Source organism: Papaver somniferum, chromosome 5, assembly GCF_003573695.1.
Source record: "Papaver somniferum cultivar HN1 chromosome 5, ASM357369v1, whole genome shotgun sequence".
NCBI lineage: Eukaryota > Viridiplantae > Streptophyta > Magnoliopsida > Ranunculales > Papaveraceae > Papaver > Papaver somniferum.
In genome coordinates, this window is record NC_039362.1 from 62674188 (window position 1) to 62699054 (window position 24867).

The window sequence follows — 24867 nt, forward strand, 5'->3', positions numbered from 1 at the left end:
TGCTCAACGGGTGGAGACTTGGTCGATTTTCCATCCACTACCTCGTGAATTCCTTCAACTGATTGCACGACTTGCTCACATTCCATCGTGTGTTTGAACATACGTGTCGTAGACTGCCAAACCAAAACCCTAAGTGATATCCCCCAAAATGACACGATTGACGTCTCGTGGTATATTAGTCAATTGATGACTTCGTGGTTTGATGGGACGATGAGTCCATGTAGTTGATGAGTTGAACATGTCATGAGACACAGGTATAGTTCTTACGATGAAGTGAGCAAATATTGCTCATTCGATGGATCGTTGAATATTGATTGTTGAACCAAGATTCCTTGAGCAAATATTTATCATCTGAGTAAGTGTTGCTCATGTGATGAATTGTTGAATATTTGATCGTCTGAGCATGTGTTGCTCATCTGATGGATTATTGGCAGCGTACCAAAAATATTAATTAGAATACTGGTCGTTGAACCGAGCATAATTAATAAAATTAATGACCATGAGGTCATCGTAAAATTATTAAGGTTGGAATCTGGAATGATGATCCTTGGATTTAGAAACCCTAATTTGATCAATTGATGATCAATTCATGGTTCGTCAGAATTTTAACCATGGGACGAAGAAGGGAGCGACTACATGGGACCGTGGATCAACCATGTAGTGTCCATATGCTCACGTGAGCAAATACAAAGAACTCCTGAAGAGTTGACGATTTGTTGGTGAAAGAATGATCAAATGCTGGTTTAATCATTTATTCGAAAATGCTCGTCTGAGCCTTAGGTGAGAAAAAATAATTAATTATGACGGAGTGAGGACCGACCATGGGTCATGAAACCGGCCCTGGGTAGTCACGTGACCGCCTGATGATCACTTCATGAAAATCCGAAGTGTTTGGAAGAGTCTTGGACCTAATAGGTGCAATTGTGCAAATTAGGTCAAAACTGTGAAACTTGATGGGACCGGCTTCTGTAAGCCAAAGAGCCAATCTTGCTCGGTCAAGATAGCGCGCTCGTGTCTCCAAGGCGTCCGCGTCTCAGTCCTGAGAATTTTAATATTTTCTGGCGTGCAATTGGGCATCCATTCAAGAAAATATGCCAAAATTAGGGTTTCGACGAAACTAAGGAAAACACCATGAGATGATGGAAAATAATTATAAAATAAGTAATAAGTAGGCGTGAGACCGCCGAGTCCAAGGCATGGTCGTCCGGTCATGGACACGGTCCCGTGGTGCCTTTTCCTTAATTTTATAATATTTTGATGATTTTATGAAAAATTCATGAATTTTGAGAAATTTGATGAATTTAGAGAGTTTCCATGAATTGAAAGAGTTTTCATGAGTTCAGGGAAGAAAAAAATATTAAAATAATAAAACAAGGGCTTGTGGGACCGTGGAGGCGCGGCCAGCCGGCCAGTGCCCGATCCCACGAGTTTTCGTAATTTTTAATATTTTTTTTAAGTATTTTTTCATGATTTGAGGGAATTTTTCCTCATTTGAGAGAAATACCAAGAAATCAAGGAATTTGATGAATTCAAGGAAAATAAAAATAATAATAAAACAAAGGGGCATGTGGGACCGGCTAGGGCATGGCCGGCCGGCCAGGGCCTGGTCCCACAAGTTTTTATAATTTATTTTATTTTATTATTATTTGGTGATTTGTGCAAAATACCATGAAATCAAGAAGTTTTTTCATGAAATTAGAGAAATAATAATAATAATAAAATAATGAGGAACCGTGAGGTGTCGGGCCGGCTGGGACCAAGGCACGACTAGTTGGCCCATGGTCACGCCCCACACTCCTTTTCTTAATTTTATATTATTTTTTATGGATTTATGACAATACCATGAAACCGAGGAGTTCCCTCGAGACGAAAGAGATTTGATCAAATGAGAGAATTTTCATCAAGTCATGGAAAATAATGTATTAAAAATATAAAACTGGCGTAGGACTGACCACGACACGGTCGGTTGGTCGTGTGTCCGTGTTCCCAGCACCTTGGTCAATATTTTTAATTATTTATTATTTTCTTCCTTATTTTGCATAGGTTCATCGTTTCGTTGTATTTTGAAATACTCGTTCGTGCGGTGACTGTTAGTGCATCGTCGTTGAACACACTTTCACCATTTGGATCGGGGCTTACTTAGAGGTAGCTCAGACGCCCGGTTGTTGATTATTTATTAATAATTATGGAATTCAATGGAGAATAATTCACAAAACTGAGTAATAAGATGTTTATTATTAATTCATAGGATCAGCTGAGGATTCGACTACGTATTCAGAATAATAAAGTGAGCATTACCATTCCATGGGATCGTAGATTCGACCATAGAATCAGAGTAATTAAGATTTATCTATTACCATTTATGAGACCAGTTGTGGATTCGATCATGAAATCGGAGTAATGAGATAATATAGTTATTGCTATTCTATGAGATCAAGTCGTGGATTCGATCATAGAATCAGAACAATTGTTTATTGCCATTCCATGGGACCAGTCGTGGATTCGACCATGGAATATGAGCAATTGTTATTGCCATTCCATGGGACCAGTCGTGGATTCGACCATGGAATAGGAGCAACAATAGATTATTCTGGGAATTCAGTAGTGAATGTCACGGCAGAATTAATCTTACTTAGGAATAATTAAATTTGTGGCTCTATACTAGCAGAGCAAGATGTCTAGGAGCATTAATTATCCCGATATGAGCTTGTAGGTAAGTCATATACTTTATATAGTCAGGGTAAACTCGTTGTTCGTTCCTGAAGACATTATTGTTCTATACTAGCAGAGCAAGCTGTCTAGGAGCCGTCCATCTCGTGATACTATATAGAAATAATCACTGAAAGTGTTCAGTATTTATGAGATATGTCGTTGTCCAGTCGTGAGACTACATATATACATGTACTCCGAGAGAAAGTACTCTCCTTTGAGAATTCAATGAGAGACCCATGTCTCAATACTCACGTCTGATTGCTGGATCAGAGCTTCGTATAATTATGAGTTCACGATTTTAGCCCTTGTCGAAAATCCACCATCTACATTAAGTCCCATGCTTACTGAGGAAAGATGTGTTCCTCACTCAGCATTAAATGGTGATTTTCCATCCATAAATAACAATACCAGTAATTGAATTTAGTCGTAAGTTTAGACGTTACCAGATTTAGAGAGCATGAGCAGACCACGACTTGATGAAGGCTTCAATGTCATGATTGGAGTGTCATTTGGTGAGCATAATTTGGTGTTGAACCGCTGGTTTGGACGACGAGTCCGTGGTTGGTCAGGATTCGCGGGACGGGCCCAATAAGGAAATCCTTGGAAAATTAGGTTTTGGAAATAAAAATTGTATAAAAGGAATTAATTTTTTTTTTAATTTTTCCACGTCCAGCTCTCCATCACCTCTCCTCCTTCACGCCAGCAGGAGAAGCTTGAAGTTCCTCCGCCACCTGATCGCCGTCGCCGCCAGTTGCCGCCGGCCAACTTCCGGCCGACCAGGTGCGTGCGTTTTTTTTTTCTTTTTTTTTGATGTTTGCTGATGTTGTGACCTTCATGAGTTGTTCATGTTTTTATCATGATGAAACCATATACATGTGTGTATATATTGGTATGAGTTTTATGAAAACCCTCGTTTTTGAAAACGTATGTTCGTTCGATCGTTAGTTTTGAAAACTAACTATAATCCCTGATTTAGGAGAGATTTTTTTTTTAATATATGAACTTAGGTCCAGTGATAAAAATTAGTGTATGATCTTTCATGTGTACCATGGTTTTATCATAAAAGGAGTAAATTTTCACGAAATCGAAATAATCCTTCGTTTTAAAGGCAAATTACGACGACTCGAAGGGAAATTCATATGATGAACTTTTGTCCAGTGATAAAAATTTTCTTATGAGATTTCATGTAAACACAAATTTATCATATGTATGAGATGTGAGCTTTCACAGTGTTTTGAAATAAACCTTCGTTTTAAAGACAAATAACAACGATACGAAGGAAAAATAGTTTTTTTTATATATATATATGCAGCCGTGACATATATTGTGCAAAATATGATGATATATTTTATTTTCATGAGTTTGTTTTCATTAAATAAAATCCTTGAGAGTTCATGTATGCAAGTTGCATTAGTTGCTGCTTTTTCGAAAAATCAAAGCGTGAGTTTTGAGGAACCTTCGAAGATAGACGATATATTTATGATGAAATATTTTATTGTTATAAACTTCATAAGTCAGTTGTGTGAATGCTGACATTATGAAAATTGTGTCCGTGATTTCATGAAAAATCAGTTTCGGAAATTAAATAAAGTTTCGTTCGTTTTTGCAGTTTTCGAAGAGACGAACGATTTTGAGGTGTTAACTCTTACGACATAACTACTACCATTAGTAGAATTGTAAAGAGGTAAGAGTTCAGAGTTACCTTTTTTGCTGATCTTGGTTTGTTTACATAGTATTAATCTTTGATCTTTCGGTTCTAGAAAATGTCGACCAACAATAACAGCAATTACGATTACTGGTATTCCTCTTCTTCCTCTGGCTCTTCTGATGAGGATTCTGACGCTCCTGTAGCGAACTCAAAGGCTAGGGTTACCCATGAAGGGATGAATCCTAATATTCCCTTGGGTGAGCGAAGAGTCTCTTTTGCTGAACTCAAGAAAAGAGGAGTTGAAGACAAAAAGGAGGATGCCCGTCAACGTGAGAAAGATCGCACCCGGCGTAAGAGACAGAGGGTTGAGGAGAAGCGTCGATTCTTGGATGGAGTGCCTTATGATTCTGATGCTGATGCTTATGAAGAAGAGATCACATGGGAACCATCCGAGCGTTACATTAAGCCTGATCGATATGAAAGAGAGCATCAGAGGATGATGAAGAAAATTGAAGTTGAAGCTGCAGCAGAAGATGACTCGGTTTCAGATGATGATGATATTATCTTCCGTCCACCGGACTTCACCAATGATTCTGACAGTGACTATGAAGAAGATGATTCCGAGAAGGATAGTGACGATGAATCTGACAATTCGGATGAGTCCGACGAGTAGTTTCACTTCCATCTTCCTTAGACGTTAGAGCATTCCCTTTTAGTCTTCATAGTGGATATCTTTCTTTTGACTGTTTAAATGACTTTACTTCAATTAGACTTTTCTTCTGAATGATGAACATTTTGTTAACGTCGATTTCTTCTAATCCATGACATGGTCCAATGTCCATACACCCAAATTCATCATGACTTGTCGATTTTCATGAGAAGTAACATAACACACGACTGAGAATTCATGACGTGTACAAGGCCGCGTGGCCTATCCTTTGACCCGTGATGTTCAGTCCTCAGTGCGTTATTTTCCTCCGCGTCTTCAGTATCGATCTTTGAAGCCCAGGGTTTGAGTGAAACTCGTAACTGAGTTGACTATTCGCGAGTGATGACTATCGCCTGATATATATATATATATATCTTCAAGACTCCAAATCTATGATCCAAGCAAATATTTCTTCCATTCCTGAGTCAGTTTCATCGTGTAGAGAAGTTTTGATCCTACCTCCTTGTCGTCAAGTCGAGCAATAGCATTTCTTCAAGATGATCTTCAGTCGAAGCGTGAAATAGCAACGTCTATCTCAGTAATTTGTACACTTCTTCTTCTTCTCCTTTCTTGTCTCTGTTCGATAGAGATTGTTGATCACAAGAGAATGATTTGTCGTAGGACTGTAAGAAGAATGCTACTCCTCACAATGCAAGGCCTAAGCGGAATGTTAGAGCTCCTGCTCGGTATGGATCGGCCCGTGTTGAAGCTGGATCGTCTGTAAGTAAACCTATGACTCTTGAGATTGTACTGAGTCCCGGGATTAACACTCATTCGTTTCATCATAGGCGGATGTCCATGTCATCGTTGATGCTAGACGAAGAAATAGTGGAAAGTCTGTGACCGTGGTGGAGGTTGAGGAAAGCAGCAACCAGGCATGTGAAGATTCTGCAGGATCCGTGGAGACGGGAGACAGTGTCCATGTTCGTGAATACCCAACCGCTGGACTCTTATTCGAAGCTCCATTGATTAATACCTTCCCAGACAATGAAGTGGTCGGTTGATTTGTGATTCCCAAATGTCATGCGCCTCTGTACACCAAGATTTGGAAGAGGTATGGTCACATTGCTACCACAGAAGTGTGGAAATGTTTTCTTCCAACTCTTTTAACCATGGTAGCGGGGTTATTTCCGATCATCGAGAAAATGAACCAGATGCATTTGCGAGACGTCAAAACCATGAACTTCACAAATGGGATGAAATGATCTCCAATTGTGAGATATTGCGATTCAATGTAAGCTGGCTCCGTCGTCGTCTTGAGATAATCAAGGTTCATAAGGAGGCAGAGGCTGCCGATGCAATTTCCATGAATGCCGCTTTACTGGATTAGGAGAGGATACTGACTCTGGAGTCAGCAAGGGTTGACAAAGCGGTCGAAGACTTGAAGGCAAAGACCAAGATTTTTCAGAAGAAGCTTGACGAGGCTTCTTACAGGGATTATCCGTTGTTGGATGGTATGCTGTGAGTGAGCATTTGTGGTTGTTGTTTTTTGAATAAATCTGAGTTTCTAGTTAGGTGAAACAGTTGATCATGGTATGAACGAATTTTGCTCATTTATGAAATGTTTAATGAACAAAGGAGCATTCGCATGCTCTTTGGAGGAATGAAATTACATTTTTGAAAATGCTTGAAATGATGAAGATGTAGTTTGTTTCGTGGATCAGGCATAATAAGCTTTGAGACATTTGCCATTGATAATGTTTCCTTCCTTTCCTCCATTGATTGCTAAAATTTTGTAGTATCCGCTAGACACTGCTTTGATAACAACATACGGCCCTTCCCATTTAGGAGAGAACTTAGGAGCAGACATGTCTTGTTGAATGTGCTTTGCCGTCTTTAATACCAAATCTCCTACTTGAAATGTTCGAGGTCTTACCCTTTTGTTGTAGGCTCTGGAGATCCTCTGTTTGTAAGCTTCCACATATTTTTCCACTTTGGTTCTCCTTGATTCAAGCATATCTAGCTCAGCGATTCTTGATCTGGAGATTTCAGCCTCATCCCATTGTACACCACTGGATGCTGCAATCCTGGCTGAGGGAACTTTGATTTCTGCTGGAAGTACGGTGTCGGCTCCATAGACAAGGGAATATGGAGAAGTACCGATCGAGATCCTTGGTGCAGTTCTGTAAGCCCATAGAGCCATGGGTAATTTCTCATGCCATGATCGAGGATTGTCATGAATCGTCCGACTGATAATCCTGATCAAAGTCTTGTTGGTACTTTCTGCTTGACCATTTCCTTGTGGATAGTAAGGTGTGGAGAATATTTGTTTGATCCCATATTTATTGAGCATCTTCTCAACATCTTGATTGGCAAAAGGAGTTCCGTTATCTGTGATGATATGCTTAGGAACTCCGAATCTGCATATTATGTGCTCTTTGATGAAGGCGGCAATCGTAACTCCAGTGGTGCTTCGAAGAGGAATATCTTCGACCCACTTGGTGAAGTACTCTATCGCAGTGATGATGTATTCATGTTGTTTTGAAGATACTGTATTGATCTTCCCAATGATATCTAGTCCCCAGCTGTAGAAAGGCCACAGACTATTCACAGAATTCAACGGGAGACAAGGAGTGTGGATTAGATTACCATGGGTTTGGCATTGGTGACACCTCTGAACGTGTGCGGATGCATCATCTTCCATGGTTGGCCAATAATATTTCTCATGAATTTGAAGAAATAGTTTCCTCTTTCCTTGATGTTCTCCATCATGTACTTCCTTCAGGATTGTAGGGATTTTATGTTCGGCTAAGCACCACAGTAAATTCCCACCTACGATTTTGCGGTATAAGATCCCATCGAGATAGACGAATCTCTTAGCTTTCTGAATGAGTTTGACTGCTTGCTTCTTTTCCAGTGGTAGTTCGTTATCCCGGAGCTATTTGATGTAAGGCTCTTTCCAGTCCCCAGTGCGGTGGACTGTCAAAACCTCCAGGTGATGAGGAGGTGTTTGGAAATCAGGACAAGATCCTTGTAAAGCTCTTGACTGAGTTTCCATGGATGGCCAGTAGTATCCCATTCTTTGAAGCTTTCTGTAAAGTTTTACCACTAACGTTTGCCCGCAGATTTCTTCATGTATGCGCTTGAGTTGTTCTTCCGCTTAGTTTCTCCCTAGACATCGTGATAGAGATCCATCAGGGTTTCGATAGTATAGTCCTCCATGGAGCAAGAATTAGTTCTTCAATTCTTTGAGGCTGACTTGGCCTTCTGAAACAGAGCTGCTCAATTCATGAATGATGGGTGCTCGCCAATCGTTTGCTGGAATGTCTTCTATTTGAGTGATCCAAGTTGAAAATACGGTACGCCTCTGTATAGTGATCGTTTTCTCTGCTCCTTCAAATTGCATCTTGGAGGCGAGAGTTTCTAGGCAATCAGCATGCCTATTGTTAGTCCGTCCAGTATGGACGATCGTTGCGTCAGCAAAATAGGTCAACAGTCGCTGAGCTTCGGTTCTGAATGGAGCAGGTGTGATTTCCTTGAGAGAATACGTTCCATTCATCTGGTTGACCAATAATTTTGAATCCCCCCTTATCTCAAGGTTTGTTGCTCCTGCTTGCTTGGCCAAGGATAATCCTAATAGGAAGGCTTCATATTCTGCTGAGTTATTGGTGCAGTGGAAATCTAACTTGAACGAATGTGAGAAAACTTCACCAGATGGAGACACCAGTACTATGCCCGCTCCTCCGGTGTCACTACTAGGGGTGGAAGATCCATCAAAGTATAGAATCCATGTTTCTTCCTTGATGACCAAGATGTCTGGGAATTCGTCGGTCACTTCTTCATGTAGTGTTGTTGTGTCTTCCCCTGGAAAAGCAGCGAGCAAGTCTGCGACCGCTTTACCTTTTATGGCTTTAGGTGGCGTGCAACCTATGTCAAATTCTGACATCTGGAGTAGACACTTCGCCGGTCTCCTTATCAAGGCTGACTTTGATAGCAAGAACTTTATGGGATCAGCTTTGGAGATGAGTACGACCCTGTTAGATAGTAAGTAATGTCTGAACTTCTGGATTGCATGTACCAATGCCAGGCATTCCCTTTCGGCCTTTGGATATCAGAGTTGATCATCTCTCATTGTGCGGCTGAAGTAGTAAATCGATCGTTCGATGCCTTCGTCTTCTTCCTGAGCGAGGAGTGCGTCGATGACGACGTCACTAGCGGCTGTGTAAAGAATCAGAGGTCGTCCCTGCACTGGAGACCTCATGACGGCCAATGACAATAATATCTGTTGTATTTTATGGAAAGCTTCTTGTTGAACAGCTGTCCAGGTGAAGCTTGCTCCTTTTTTCAGCAGAGGTGTGAACGAAGCAATGAGTTGAGCTAATCCAGGAATGAAGTTTCGAATATAATTTACCTTGCTCATAAATCTCTGTAGTTACTTCACGGTACGTGGAGGAGGCATGGTGGTAATAGCTTTTGCCTTGTATGGGTCGACTTTGATCCCTTCAGCCGTGACCAGGAATCCTAAGAATTTTTCGGAAGAAATTCCGAATGCGCACTTTAAAGGATTCATTTTTAATTTGTATTCTCTGCATCTTTCAAACACCTGCCTTAGAACTTCGATATGAGATGCTCGAGTCTTCGATTTTACCACCACATCATCAACATAGTCTTCTACTTGCTTGTGCATCATGTCGTGGAATATGGCAGTCATGGCTCGTTAATAGGTGGCACCAGCATTCTTTAATCCAAAGGGAATCACAGTGTAGTGAAAATTCCCAATGGGAGTACGGAACGCAGTCTTGTTGGCGTCATGTTCATACATCTTGATCTGGTTGTACCCACTATATCCGTCCATGAATGAGAACATACCGTGACAACTGGTTGCATCGACGAGCATGTCAATGTTGGGTAGAGGAAAATCATCCTTTGGACAACATTTATTCAAGTTCCTGAAGTCGACACAACATCTGATTTGACCATTTTTCTTCTTCACAGGTACCACATTTTCTAGCCATGTTGGATGAAGAATAGGCTTGATGAACCCTGATGCCAACAGTTTCTGGATTTAGACCTTGATTTGCTCCTCGACTTCGCGTCTAAATTGTCTGGGCAGTTGTTTGGAAACTTTGGAACCAGGGACGATGTGCAGGTGATGGGTGACGAGTTTGTGATCCAGACCCGGCATTTATTCGTACGTCCAGGCGAAGACATCTTAATATTCTTTCAATAATTTTATCAGCTCGGTCCGCTCCTCTGGTGATAGTGCTGAACTGATCAGGATTGGCCTTGGATCGTCTTCAGTCCCAATGTTGATTGTTTCAAGATCATCAGTGGTAGAGTCAGTGTCGTCCTGTAGTTGTCGTGGGGCATCCTGGACTTCTTCTTCAAGTGATATATCACGCTGACACGATTCTTCATGGTGGGGAGACTTTTCATCGTTCTCCCCGATTAATTGCTAATCTTTCCGTCGGCGATAAATGACTCTACCTTCTACATCTCGATCAGTCGTGAAGTTTGACCCTAGAGTTGAAACTTGATCATTATGGCGTTTAGCCGGTGTAGTAGGTGACTTGATCATTTTAGCAGCTGAGGATGACGGATCGTTATCAGCCTTCTCGATAGTCTTCCAGCTTGGAAGTGGAGTACTGCGAATCCTGCTTGGAGGTTCCGGGACGTCTTTTGAGATTCAAGGAACTCAGTATCATAGACGGGAGCATAAAGAGATGATGAAGCCAGAATGCGAACGATCTTGTTGTCGAGCAGAGCCTTCATGCATTGATGGTATGTTGAAGGAACCACCTTGTTATCATGGAGCCATGGGCGTCCCAGTATTATGTGGTAGTCAGGTTCTTTCTCGATCACATGAAACTTTGATTTCAATCGAATCGGCCCCACCCTCAAATCTATGTATGCATATCCATATGTATGGCTTTGACTTCCTTCAAATCCTGTCATTAGGATGGGACAGCGAACGATTTTACCTTGTGGGAATCTGGACATCCTGAGAGTCTTCATAGTGACAATGTTGGTGGAAGCACCGGTGTCGACAAGAGCTCTTCTAAATTCGGTGTCTTTGATGAAACCAGTGAAATACAATGCTCGGTTGTGTCCTTCATCCGTCATGCGATCTTCTTCTCCAAAAGAGATGTTGTCGATCGAATGCCCAGGCACTAGGGAGACTTCTTCAACTGATGGTGTTGGTGGCGTTATTTGCACGCTGGATGATATCTGGTTGAGTTCTGAAAATGTGTATGTGCGCTGATCCCTGGAGAAGTGTAGGAATTCACATAGATTTTCAATCAAATGTGTGACCTCTTGTTCCACCGGCTTCTCGTATGTGGTGAAGCTGTTGATTTGAGGGTCAGATGACGCTTCAGTCCCGGGTGTTGAGGCTTCTGGAGCGGAGATACCGCCTAACTCAGATGTTAATCTGATGAGAAAGTCGAGGATGTGGTTTATCGTCTCCTTCATCAGATCCATGTTCCTGGTATGGACCTCTAGGATTTGAGCCAACTCTGCCAAAGTCGGGATCCCTCTGCCTTCCATGCCGCCAGGTGTAACATGAGGAATGTTTCCGTTTGAAATATTCTGATCTGAATTAGTTGAATTAGTCCTAAGACCAACCATCTTGTGAGATTGTTAGATTGCAACCGAGAGATTAATCTCCCACTGTGGTCGCCAATCTGTAGATGGGGAAAAACGATTTGCTGGTTTTTAAGGAATTAAGGAGACGACCGTACGTAGGAGACTCCTCGAACGGAGCGAAATGTTAAACCTCACACAGATGCACCGCTGCAAAGGGGGTGCTTTAGATTCGAGAGATCAATCTGTAGTACTCCGGCCTAAATCAAGACAATGACCGTTCCAGAGTAAATTCGGTCAAAAGAGAGGATGGGTTGATCTGTAGGAGGGAAGCTGGGAAATGTGTGGAATCAATGGTAATCAAAGATTGCGGGTGTGTGAATTATGAATATGATAATCTCTGAATGATTGAAATTGCTCAATTGAGAGTAGTTGCTCAATTGATGAGTTGATGATCTAGTGCTGTCGATGAGACGTGAGATTGATGATACTGTTGATGCTGATGATTCAATCATGATTCAGAGACTTATTTATATTGCTGGAATTTTAGACACCATGACCCCATGAAGTGTGACAGTTGATGGAACCAAGGAGTGGGGAAGTGAAGATCGTGTTTGAAACCAGTTGCTCAACGCATGGATACTTGGTCGATTTTCCATCCACTACCTCGTGAATTCCTTCAACTGATTGCACGACTTGCTCACATTACATCGTGTGTTTGAACACACGTGTCGTAGACCGCCAAACCAAAACCCTAAGTGATATCCCCCCAAAGTGACACGATTGACGTCTCGTGGTATATTAGTCAATTGATGACTTCGTGGTTTGATGGGACGATGAGTCCATGTAGTTGATGAGTTGAACATGAAATGTACTGAGACTCATGAGTTGAACATGTCATGAGACAGAGGTATAGTTCTTACGATGAAGTGAGCAAGTATTGCTCATTCGATGGATCGTTGAATATTGATTATTGAACCAATATTCCTTGAGAAAATATTTATCATCTGAGCAAGTGTTTCTCATGTGATGAATTGTTGAATATTTGATCGTCTGAGCATGTGTTGCTCATCTGATGGATTATTGGCAGCGTACCAAAAATATTAATTAGAATACTGGACGTTGAACCGAGCATAATTAAAAAAATTAATGACCATGAGGTCGTCGTAAAATTATTAAGGTTGGAATCTGGAATGATGATCCTTGGATTCAGAAACCCTAATTTGATCAATTGATGATCAATTCATGGTTTGTCAGAATTTTAACCATGGGATGAAGGAGGGAGAAACTACATGGGATCGTGGATCAACCATGTAGTGTCCATATGCTCACGTGAGAAAATACAAATAACTCCTGAAGAGTTGACGATTTGTTGGTTAAATAATGATCAAATGCTGGTTTAATCATTTATTCGAAAATGCTCGTCTGAGCCTTAGGTGAGAAAACCTAATTAATTATGACGGAGTGAGGGACCGACCATGGGTCATGAAACCGGACCTGGGTAGTCACGTGACCGCCTGATGATCACTTCATGAAAATCCAAAGTGTTTGGAAGAGTCTTGGACCTAATACGTGCAATTGTGCAAATTAGGTCAAAACTGTGAAACTTGATGGGAGCGGCTTCTGTAAGCCAAAGAGACAATCTTGGTCGGTCAAGATAGCACGCTCGTGTCCCCAAGGCGTCCGCGTCTCAGTCCTGAGAATTTTGATATTTTCTGGCGTGCAATTGGGCATCTATTCAAGAAAATATGCCAAAAATTAGGGTTTCGACGAAACCGAGGAAAACACCATGAGATGATGGAAAATAATTATAGAATAAGGAATAAGGAGGCGTGGGACCCCCGAGGCCAAGGCATGGTCGTCCGGTCATGGCCACGGTCCCGTGGTGCCTTTTCCTTAATTTTATAATATTTTGATGATTTTATGAAAAATTCATGAATTTTGAGAAATTTGATGAATTTAGGGAGTTTCCAAGAATTGAAAGAGTTTTCATGAGTTCAGGGAAGCAAAAAATAGTAAAATAATAAAACAAGGGCGTATGGGACCGTGGAGGCACGGCCGGCCGGCTAGGGCCCGACCCCACGAGTTTTCATAATTTTTAATATTTTTCTAGGTATTTTTTCATGATTTGAGGGAATTTTTCCTAATTTGAGAGAAATACCATGAAATCAAGGAAAATAAAAATAATAATAAAACAAAGGGGCGTGTGGGACTGGCTAGGGCATGGCCGGTCGGCCAGGGCCCGGTCCCACAAGTTTTCATAATTTATTTTATTTTATTATTATTTGGTGATTTGTGCAAAATACCATGAAATCAAGGAGTTTTTTCATGAAATTAGAGAAATAATAATAATAATAAAATAATGAGAAACCGTGAGGTGTGGGGCCGGCTGGGACCAAGGCACGGCCAGTTGGCCCATGGTCACGCCCCACACTCCTTTCCTTAATTTTATATTATTTTTATGGATTTATGACATTCCATGAAACCGAGGAGTTTCCTCGAGACGAAGGAGATTTGATCAAATGAGAGAATTTTCATCAAATCAATATAAGACTAGCATAGGACTGACCACGACACGGTCGGTTGGTCGTGTGTCCGTGTTCCCAGCACCTTGTCAATATTTTTAATTATTTATTATTTTCTTCCTTATTTTGCATAGGTTCATCGTTTCGTTGTATTTTGAAATACTCGTTCGTGCGGTAACTGTTAGTGCATCGTCGTTGAACACACTTTCACCATTTTGATCGGGGCTTACTTAGATGTAGCTCAGACGCTCGGTTGTTGATTATTTATTACTAATTGTGGAATTCAGTGGAGAATAATTCACAAGACTGAGTAATAAGATGTTTATTATTAATTCATAGGATCAGCTGAGGATTCGACTACGAATTCAGAATAATAAAGTGAGCATTACCATTCCATGGGATCGTAGATTCGACCATAGAATCAGAGTAATTAAGATTTATCTATTACCATTTATGAGACCAGTTGTGGATTCGATCATGAAATCGGAGTAATGAGATAATATAATTATTGCTATTCTATGAGATCAAGCCGTGGATTCGATTATAGAATCAGAACAATTGTTTATTGCCATTCCATGGGACCAGTCGTGGATTCGACCATGGAATAAGAGCAATTGTTATTGCCATTCCATGGGACCACTCGTGGATTCGACCATGGAATAGGATCAACAATAGATTATTCTGGGAATTCAGTAGTGAATGTCACGGCAGAATTAATCTTAATTAGGAATAATTAACTTTGTGGCTCTATACTAGTAGAGAAAGCTTTCTAGGAGCATTAATTATCCTGATATGAGCTTGTCGGTAAGTCATATCCTTTATATAGTCAGGGTAAAATCGTTGTTTGTTCCTGAAGACGTTATTGCTCTATGCTAGCAGAGCAAGCTGTCTAGGAGCCGTCCATCTCGTGATACTATATAGAAATAATCACTGAAAGTGTTCAGTATTCATGTGATATGTCGTTGTCCAGTCGTGAGACTACATATATACATGTACTCCGAGATAAAGTACTCTCCGTTGAGAATTCGATGAGAGACCCATGTCTCAATACTCACGTCTGATTGCTGGGTCAGAGCTTCGTATAATTATGAGTTCACGGTTTTAGCCCTTGTCGAAAATCCACCATCTACAGTTGGATATAAAAACCATTCTCATGGTTTTGGTGTCCAATAAAATCCTTGTTTTCTCTTGAAATTAAGGTCGCTCGTTGTTGTTCCCTTGGGAATGACATCAAATAGGGGAGAGTTCTTTTGAACTTGTGCTTAATGGTCATATCTTGAGGGGTGTGCGGCTGTGGAATTTTAGAGGGGTTATATTGTATCTTTAAACTCTTTGATGAATGATGTTAGCTTCGGCTATATGATTGCATCTAAATAAGATGATGTGTGTTTCTTTCTCTCAGTCATGAAATGTCTCTTACGGAAATTTCATTATGATCCCGTTCTTGTACCTTTGCCAATTTTATTGATAAAAAGGGGGAGAATTAATATGTAGTTCACACTACAAATACATATGGTTTTTGGATCATTGTGTAAGGGGGAGTGGTTTTCATGTGAGATGGAGTATTGACTAAGGGGGAGTGATACATATCACCATAGTATTATTGTTGAAGTTGTGATACAATTGGACTTTGACACTGTATAATTCTCCGCTTTGTTCGAAGAATTTTTGTCTCCATTGTTTTCGTCTGGGCAATGCCTCTAGATCTTGATCTATTGCAGGACCGGGTAAAAAATAGGATAATAAAGAATAGATCGGGGGAGAGTGCGCAAAGTAACGAGAGAGTCAAATACAAGAAGACACCATATAAGGAGTGAGTCAAGTATAAAAAAGTTGCCTTTACGGAGAACTTTTGATCATCGCATTGCTGATCTAGGAGCTAACTCGTCTGAATAGATAAAGGAAGCGTACTGGGTGGACAGCTTGTAAGAACTGAAAGCATAGTCTCAATTTGTCATACAAGAACAAAGCGCTTTCAGAAGGCTTTCTACACTATTGCTCGGCTTGAATCGGTTTGGGTCCACTTCTCTTTCTTCTCTCGTTCCGACAACACTGACTCTTTAGCTGACTTGCACTGATAGAGACCTATTTGGAATTAGGCGCCCATCTTCAACTAATCTTTGAAATCTTCGACTTTGATGTGAATGCTATTCCGATCTAAGAGGAATTCGTTTCTGAAAGTAGCGAGAGCATTTTCAGAGATAGCGTCTGTGATCAGCGAGGTCATTCACTAACTAAATTAAGGGTTTTCCTTTGACTTGGTTGTCGATTGAAATGACATCGTCACGTTGGATTGGCTCCATATAGTTATGGCTCGATTCGATACCGGAGTTCCATTCTTCATATTTTATTTGTTTATATAGTTTGAAATCTCTTCGTGCCTGAACGCGAGAAGCCTTGTATTAAAGAAAACTGGAGGTGGAAGAATCTACTTTTTCGGTATGCCGCTCCGCGAGTAAGGAACACCGCGAGCAGAGCGAGAGAAGTAAGTGGGATGTGGTCATGTCAGAATTTGCACCTATTTGTATCTATTTAGTGATCAGTCCGCTAGTTTCTTTGATCTCACTAGGTCTTCCTTTTCTATTTTCTTCCAATAGTTCGACCTATCCAGAAAAATTGTCGGCCTACGAATGTGGTTCTGATCCTTCTGGTGATGCCAGAAGTCGTTTCGATATACGATTTTATCTGGTTTCTATTTTATTTATCATCCCTGATCTGGAAGTCACCTTTTTCTTTCCTTGGGCAATCTCTCCCAACAAGATTGATCCCTTTGGATCTTGGTCCATAATGGCCTTTTTATTGATTTTGACGATTGGATCTCTCTTTGAATGGAAAAGGGGTGCTTCGGATCGGGAGTAACCACTACACTAGTGAGAGAGCTCAATGGGAAGGACAAAGGAAAAAGCGATGCCTACTCATTCATCATGGTAGATAAGAAAAACGGCTAAGGGATCCGACGAAGGAGGATGCTTCTTCTTTTGTTCCTTCCTTGTGGGACAAGAAAGCCAGGAAACTTTCTAAATCTCACCAGATGCAAAAAGTATTTGCACTTTCATTTTTCACCTATAATTTGGCTCTAGACTACATGCATAGACGATAACTAGGTCAGGCTCAATTTCGGGTTCTTCTAGCTTGTGAGGTCCTAACCTAACCACGTTTGAATATAATCGGATGATAATAAAGAAGAAAGTACTACGTCAGGTTAGTCAGGAGCTGGTGATCGTGAAAGGGATGGTGATAGTAGGCCAGAGTAGGCAGAATCTGCTTCATCGGTTGAGCTAGTAACTAGGTTTGAATTAATTGGTGGAGAACGTGAAGCTAGATCAGGTGCTTGGTCCCTTTATTCATTAGAAACTGGTTCGGCTAGTTATGATGGCGAAAACTTCGTTAGTTGGTCAGCTACTCGATTAGATTATGCTAGGTCAGGAAGTGCTTTATTCCTTGGTACAGTAACAGGGTTTAGTCATCTTGAGGAGGAATCTACCTTTGTACAGCTTGGAGAAGATCCCACTGGATATGATTAAATATTGGGTCTTCTTGATCACCTTGTTGGGATTTCTAAGCTTGGTATATTAGGTAATCGAGAAAATGGAGATTCCGCTGGACTAGTAACTGGGCAGAGTACTCTCGAGCTTGGTTTAGCTGCTGGATTAGCTTCTTCTAGGTAAAAGCGTACATAAGCAGGTCAGTCAGTTACGCCAGTTTCATCAAGTGCTTCAGGTTAGAAAAGACAAATCTCAGTTAGTAGATCAGTTCCTAGGCTTCGGTCTGGATTAGCAGGTTCCTCAACTGAAGTGGATGCCCTTGAAAGGGATGGTGATACTGGACTAAGCTCTGGTTAATCTGGTCGAAGTCAGTTTGGATCTAGAATCTTGGCTGGGCTAGAAAAAGGTTCAACGCTTGATAAGTAAGGTCCAGGAGGTTCCAGTTATCATGAAATGGTTGAGTTTCTTGGTGAAACTAAGTCAATTACTGGACTTGGTCTAGGAACTGGCGAAAGTGGAATCATATCACCATATTTGTTCATAGATTCTTGGTCCCCAGAGTTGCTGGCAGTGAAGAAAGTCATGGAAGTATAGGAAATTCTTGCTTCTCTTGCTTAGAATTGGCCCTTCCTCGTGACTCTATTTATACTACATTTTCAGGTGTACTTAGTGGTTCATTTGATGGAAGAAGTGCTGGTACTTCGCTTCCTAGGCCAAAGGAATCAGTTGATGCAGGTGGAAACGGTCTTGGTTTAACGAGATCTGGACTGGTTGGTTGAGCAGGAGAGAGTCTTAGTACATAAAGTAAAGATTCCGCTAGACTAGTTACTGATTCTAAAGCTTTCTTTGTTAGGTCAGGTAGTGAAAGTGTTCTTGGTTCGATGATAAATGGCTCTATAAACTTAACTAGGCTAGAAAAGGGTTCTACGCTTAAGAAGTATAGACCCGAAGGTTCAAGTGATCGCGAAATTGGTAGTGATAGTGGTTAAGTTGCTGGACTAGATGGGTTAGCAGGTGGAAAAGGTGAGAGTTCTTGGTGAATATGAAAGACTTAGTCTTCTTAATCACCTTGGTTTCTAGGTTAGGCTGGTTTTCTTGAGTGCTCAACAGGATTCTCAATGATGCGAATCGCACTTGAGTTGTCACAAAAAATCTTCATTATACCAGAGTCAATTCCATAATCAACAAGCGTTTGTTTCATCCATAGAAGTTGAGTACAACACGAACCTGCGACAATGTATTCTGCTTCGCATGTAGACAAGAGATTGTGATTTTTGTTTCTTGTTACAAGGAACAAGATTTAACCCAACATAGTAAAATCCCTCTGAAGTACTTTTTATATCTTTCACACATCCTGCCCAATCTGCATCTGAATAGGCAGTAAGATCAGTATTAGTATCAAAAGTATATGATAGACCATACCCGCTAGTATGTTGAATATATCGTATGATCCTCTTTGCAGCTGCAAAATGAGATTCCTTTGGATTAGCTTTAAATCTAGCACAACAACCAACACTAAAAGCAATACCAGGTCTAGTAGTTGTAAGATATAGAAGGATTCCAATGATAGATCGATAAAGTTTTTGATTCACATTTACTCCTTTCTCATCTCGATGTAGTTTACCAGTAGTGGTCATAGGCGTCAGTTTTGGAGTTGACTTATCAAGACCGAACCTTGATACAAGATCCTTGGCATATTTTTCTTGAGATAAGTAAATTCCATCCTTATGTTGTTGAATTTGTAATCCTAAAAATAACTTTAATTCACCAACATTGCTCATTTCAAATTCCTTGCCAAGAGAGACTTGAAAATCTTTTGCAAGTTTCTCAGAAGTTGATCCATAGATGATATCATCTACATATACTTGAGCAATGACAACATCTTTCCCACTTCATTTGGTAAACAAGGTTTTATCAGTTCCGCCTCTCGAAAAACCTTTCCTAAGAAGGGAAGTTGTTAGTTTTTCGAACCAGGCACGAGGTGCTTGTTTTAACCCATATAATGCCTTTTTAAGCTTAAGGACATGATCAGGGAAATCAGGATTTTCAAAACCCTCGGGTTGAGAGATATATACCTCTTCCTTTAAATTTCTATTTAGGAACGCGGATTTTATGTCCATTTGAAACAGCTTAACCTTAAGAAAACAAGCATGAGATAATAACAACCGAACGAACTCAAGGCGTGCCACATGAGAAAAGGTTTCGTCAAAGTTGATGCCTTCAATCTGTGAATATCCTTGAGCGACAAGTCTAGCTTTATTTCTGCAATTGTACCAAATTCATCAGACTTGTTCTTAAATATCCATTTGGTACCAACAATATTGATATTGGAGGGACAAGGTACTAGCTCCCATACATCTTGTCTTTGAAATTGATTTAACTTTTCATGCATTGCATTAACCCAAAAGGGATCACTAAGAGCTTCATCAATATTTTTTGGTTCTACTTGTGAAAGATAACAACCAAAATTGCAAATATTTTGAAGTTGTCCTCTTGTCTTAGCAGTATAATATCTTCCTCCAATGATACTGTTGGGGTCATGATTCCTTTGAACCTAGAAGTGTCGTGGAGGGATACGTTCTTGTTCAACAGGAGTATCTTGATCAGTGATCTTCTCTTCGTCACTAGAATTATCAGGATCAGTAACCATTGGGACAACTTCAACTGATTCTGGGATTTATTTGACTTTATCAATTGTCTCAGTTGGAGGCAATTCAGCAGGAGGATCATCATGATGGAAATTACTTAGATCATCAATAATGACATTGGAAGATTCCATCATGACTTGGGTTCTGAGATTAAAAACTCGAAAACCACGACTATCAGAACCATAGCCAAGAAAGATACCTTCATCACTTTTAGTATCAAATTTCCCTCTCTGTTCTCGATCCTTCAGAATGCCGCACTTACTTCCGAACACTCTGAGATAATGTAAGTTGGGATTCCTACTGTACCACAACTCATAAAGAGTATTTAGGGTTTTCGACCGTAGGTAGACACGGTTGATCAAATAGCATGTTGTGAAGACAGCTTCTCCCCAAAATCTTAAAGGTAATTTTTTTCTATGGAGCATTACCCTGGCCATTTCCTGAATGTTCCTATTATTTCTTTATGCAACTCCATTAGGTTGAGGATTAATAGGTGGTGAGTATTGTTGAATAATCCCCAGTTTGTCACAAAATTCAAACACCTTAGTGTCTTTGAATTCAGTTCCACGGTTGCTTCTAGTTTTCTTTAGTTTGCGACCTTGTTCATTCTGGATTCTATTAACAATAATCTTGAATTCATCAAGGGTTTCATTCTTATGAGCTAAAAATGCCACCCAAGTGAATCTGGTGTAATCATCTACCATAAATAAAGCATACTTCCTACTAGCAACTGTAGGTTGTTGAATAGGTCCGAAGAGATCCATATGAATTAAATCAAGTGGAGCTTTAGTGAGAATGTCTCGAGATGATTTATGGTGAACTTTCGTTTGTTTACCCTTTTGACAGGCACCACAACCACCATTAATCTTTGCATTGATTTTGAGAACGCCTCTAACAAGTTCTTTGTTAATGATCTTAGTTAGAAGGCGATAATTGATGTGACCAAAACGCTCATGCCAAAGATGTGTAGATTCCACCTTAGTCAAATTACAACAGTTACTGAACTGAGTATCAAGAAGATAATAGTTATTTTTACCACGAGTTCCTTGAAAAATTATTTTTCCGGTTTTGTCCGCAATGTCACATCTATTCGCATTGAAGACAATTCTATGCCTTTGTCACAAATTGGACTAATAGAAAGAAGGTTTGCAGTCATACCTTTAACGTATACTACATCATGGATTTCAGGAACGCCGAGAAGTTTGATCGTCCCCTTCTTGCTTATGTAGCAACAACTCCCATCTCCGAAAGTTATAGGACCTCCATCAAATTCGCTTGAATTTACAACCCACGAGAGATCACCAGTCATATGTCGGCTACATCCACTGTCAGAAACCATTGAAAGGGGGATGTTGATTTTAGAACAAAAGCTCCCATACTAACACTATTATCTCGTTTAGGATTTCTTGTTATTTTTGTACACCTTTTTAGAGAAGTAAACATTTGTTCAACTTTCTTATGAAGAATACTCGCAACCTTTAAAATTTTCCGAAAAGATGTACATGTATGTTGAAAGTGATTGTGAGAGTCACAGAACATACATGGACCAACATCTTTAATCTTGTTTGAGTAGTTCTGAGTCCCATCAGGTTTCACAAAACCTAAACCTCGTTTGTCACCTGACTTGCGACCATTCTTCAAGGAAAAATTAGAGAAGTTATTCAAATCCATTGAAGGAACTTTGACAGACTTCAAATACTTATATATTGTAATTTCTGCAACAAGATCAGAATTGATCCGGATTTGTTCATCTAACTTTTTCTGGAGAATAACAAGCTCATCAGAACTTTCTCTAAGATCAGAGTTATATCCTGGTGAAGCGTTTATAGAGACTTTACTGTCCATAGATTCAGGTCGCTACAAACACAAACTTATGAGGTCTTAACCGTGTTTGCCTGCTCTGATACCAATTGAAAAAACGGGGGTCTAACAACCACATTCAATATTTCGCTTAGCAATCTGTATGGACAAACTCCAATATACTTTCGAGAGAATCAATTAGACAGTCATACTCAATCTCAAGAAAAGTATATCCAAGAGTTGTATCTCAATTTCTCAATTCAATCTGCAATAAAACAAATAGGAATTTGCGAGCCCGATTGAATATAAGAGAAATAACTTGAACAGTACCAAAGACCAATGTTCAAGGATCAATTAATTTCAATCAACAACCAAAGGTTGGATTTACCAATTGATCGATTCAACGCACAACCTGTGATATTTCAATTATATAACAAAATATAATGCGGAAAAGAAATAACACATACACCAGAAGTTTTGTTAACAAGGAAGCCGCAAATGCAGAAAAACCCCGGGACCTAGTCCAGATTTGAATACTACATTGTATTAAGCCGCTACAGACACTAGCCTACTCCAAGATAACTTCGTACTGGAATGTAGTTGAGCCCTAATCAATCTCACACTGATCAAGGTACAGTTGCGCTCCTTACGTCTCTGAATCCCAGCAGGACTCTATGCACCTGATTCTCTTAGCTGATCTCACCCACAACTAAGAGTTGATACGATCCAAAGTCGAAGACTTGATAAACAAATATGTATCACACAGAAAAGTATATTGTATAGATAAATATGTCTCCCAAAAATATACCTATGAGTTTTGTTCTGTCTTTTGATAAATTAAGGTGAACAAGAACCAATTGATAAACCGGACTTATATTCCCGAAGAACATCCTAGTATTATCAATCACTTCACAATAATATTAATCTATTAACGAAACGATGAGACGAAGATGTTTGTGACTACTTTTCAATCTTGCCTATCGGAGAATAAATCTCGAGCAAATATTAAAGAAGATAGTCCTCAATCATGATAGAAAACAATAAGATCAGAATATGCAACTACAGAGAAAATAGTTGGGTCTAGCTTCACAATCCCGATGAAGTCTTTAAGCCGTTAACCTACAGGGTTTCGTGAAAAACCTAAGGTTAAAGGAGAATCGAATCTACTCGCAACTAGTATCACACATGAGGTGTGGGGATTAGGTTTCCCAGTTGCTAGAGTTCTCCTTTATATAGTCTTAAAATAAGGGTTTGCAATCAATGTTACCTTGGTAACAAAGTATTCAATATTCACCGTTAGATGAAAACCTGATTAGAATCAAGCAAATATCTTCCAACTGTTATATCGAACTTAGCTTGTTATACACGAATGAAATATACTATCATTTAGATAAAGGTAACCGTACCTAAACGTGTACACTTAGTTGGTTCAATAATAGTTAACCAAAGGTTAGCCATATGATCACTTTCATATTAACCTGATTCATCTTTATCATAACTAGTTCAAATGACTCAAATGAAACTAGTTAGAGAGTTGTTCAATTGTTTATATCCTCATAGAAGTATACAAGACACAATTGAAGCAAAATCGATTTTGATTCACTCGAATCGTTTCATGAACATTATAGCCACGGTTTGTAAAAGATTTCATTCCTTATTATATAAATGTATTAGTTCATGAACAAACCGATTTTAGAACATAACCTACTTAAGTATGCAAACAGGTATGCATACCTAAGTAGCCGGACTGAGTTTGGTTACGCCAGTACGCGTACGGGTACGCATACCACTTTACTCTTCCAAACTCCGGCAGAAATTCACGGAACTTGGACTTCCGCCAGTACGCGTACGGGTACGCATACTTAGTTTCCGGACTTCCAACAACCAACCAGTACGCATACGGGTACGCATACCATGGTTCCCGGTTTTGGACTTTACACAAATGTGAATACACACTATGTTTATATCCAATCATCGTTACATGTTCTAAACCCTCGTTTTCAATAATTGAAACATTCTTGGAAGACGACAATAGCTGTCTCACACAAATTATTAGCTTCAAAGCAATTTTCAAGTGATCGAATGATCAATACGAAATATTTTGAGTCTACATCAAATGACTGTCTCACACAAATCATGTAAGATGTTACAAGGCGATTTCACATGATCATCTTTTGACTTTCGTCAAGAAAAATATGAACTTGGTTAAAGCGAAAGCTTACCAACACATATTTCGAGAAATAGATAAGCGAGATAAACTCGGCTCAAAATACCAAATGTGTATAATTGAAGTCTATATAGCAATATGACTTTTTGTCTCAAATAGAAGATTGAGTAGATAGACTTTTGAGTGATAGATGAGTTCAAGTCTCCACGTACCTTTTGTTGATGAAGTTCCACAAGTTCCCTTGAGTAGTTCTTCTCCTTCATTCGATGAACGCCGTGAAGTCTAAAGCCCAACTAAACTTTCTATCCTAATCCGAGACTTAGCTATAAGTAGAATATAAATCAAGACTTGTTGTTTTGGCAACTAAACTTGACAAACAAGCTTGAGATAGCAACGCTTGCGAGTTCGACCGAGCAGTGCTATAACCTACTCAAGTATGCAAATGGGTACACATACCTAAGTGGCCGGACTAAGTTTGGGTTCGCTAGTATGCGAACGGGTACGCATACCTTCCAAACTCAGTTGAATTTTACGGACATGAACGTTACGCCAGTACGCATACGGGTATGCATACTAAGTTCTCGGACTTTCATTAACCAACCAGTACACATACGGATATGCATACTATGGTTCCCGGACTTGGAATAACTT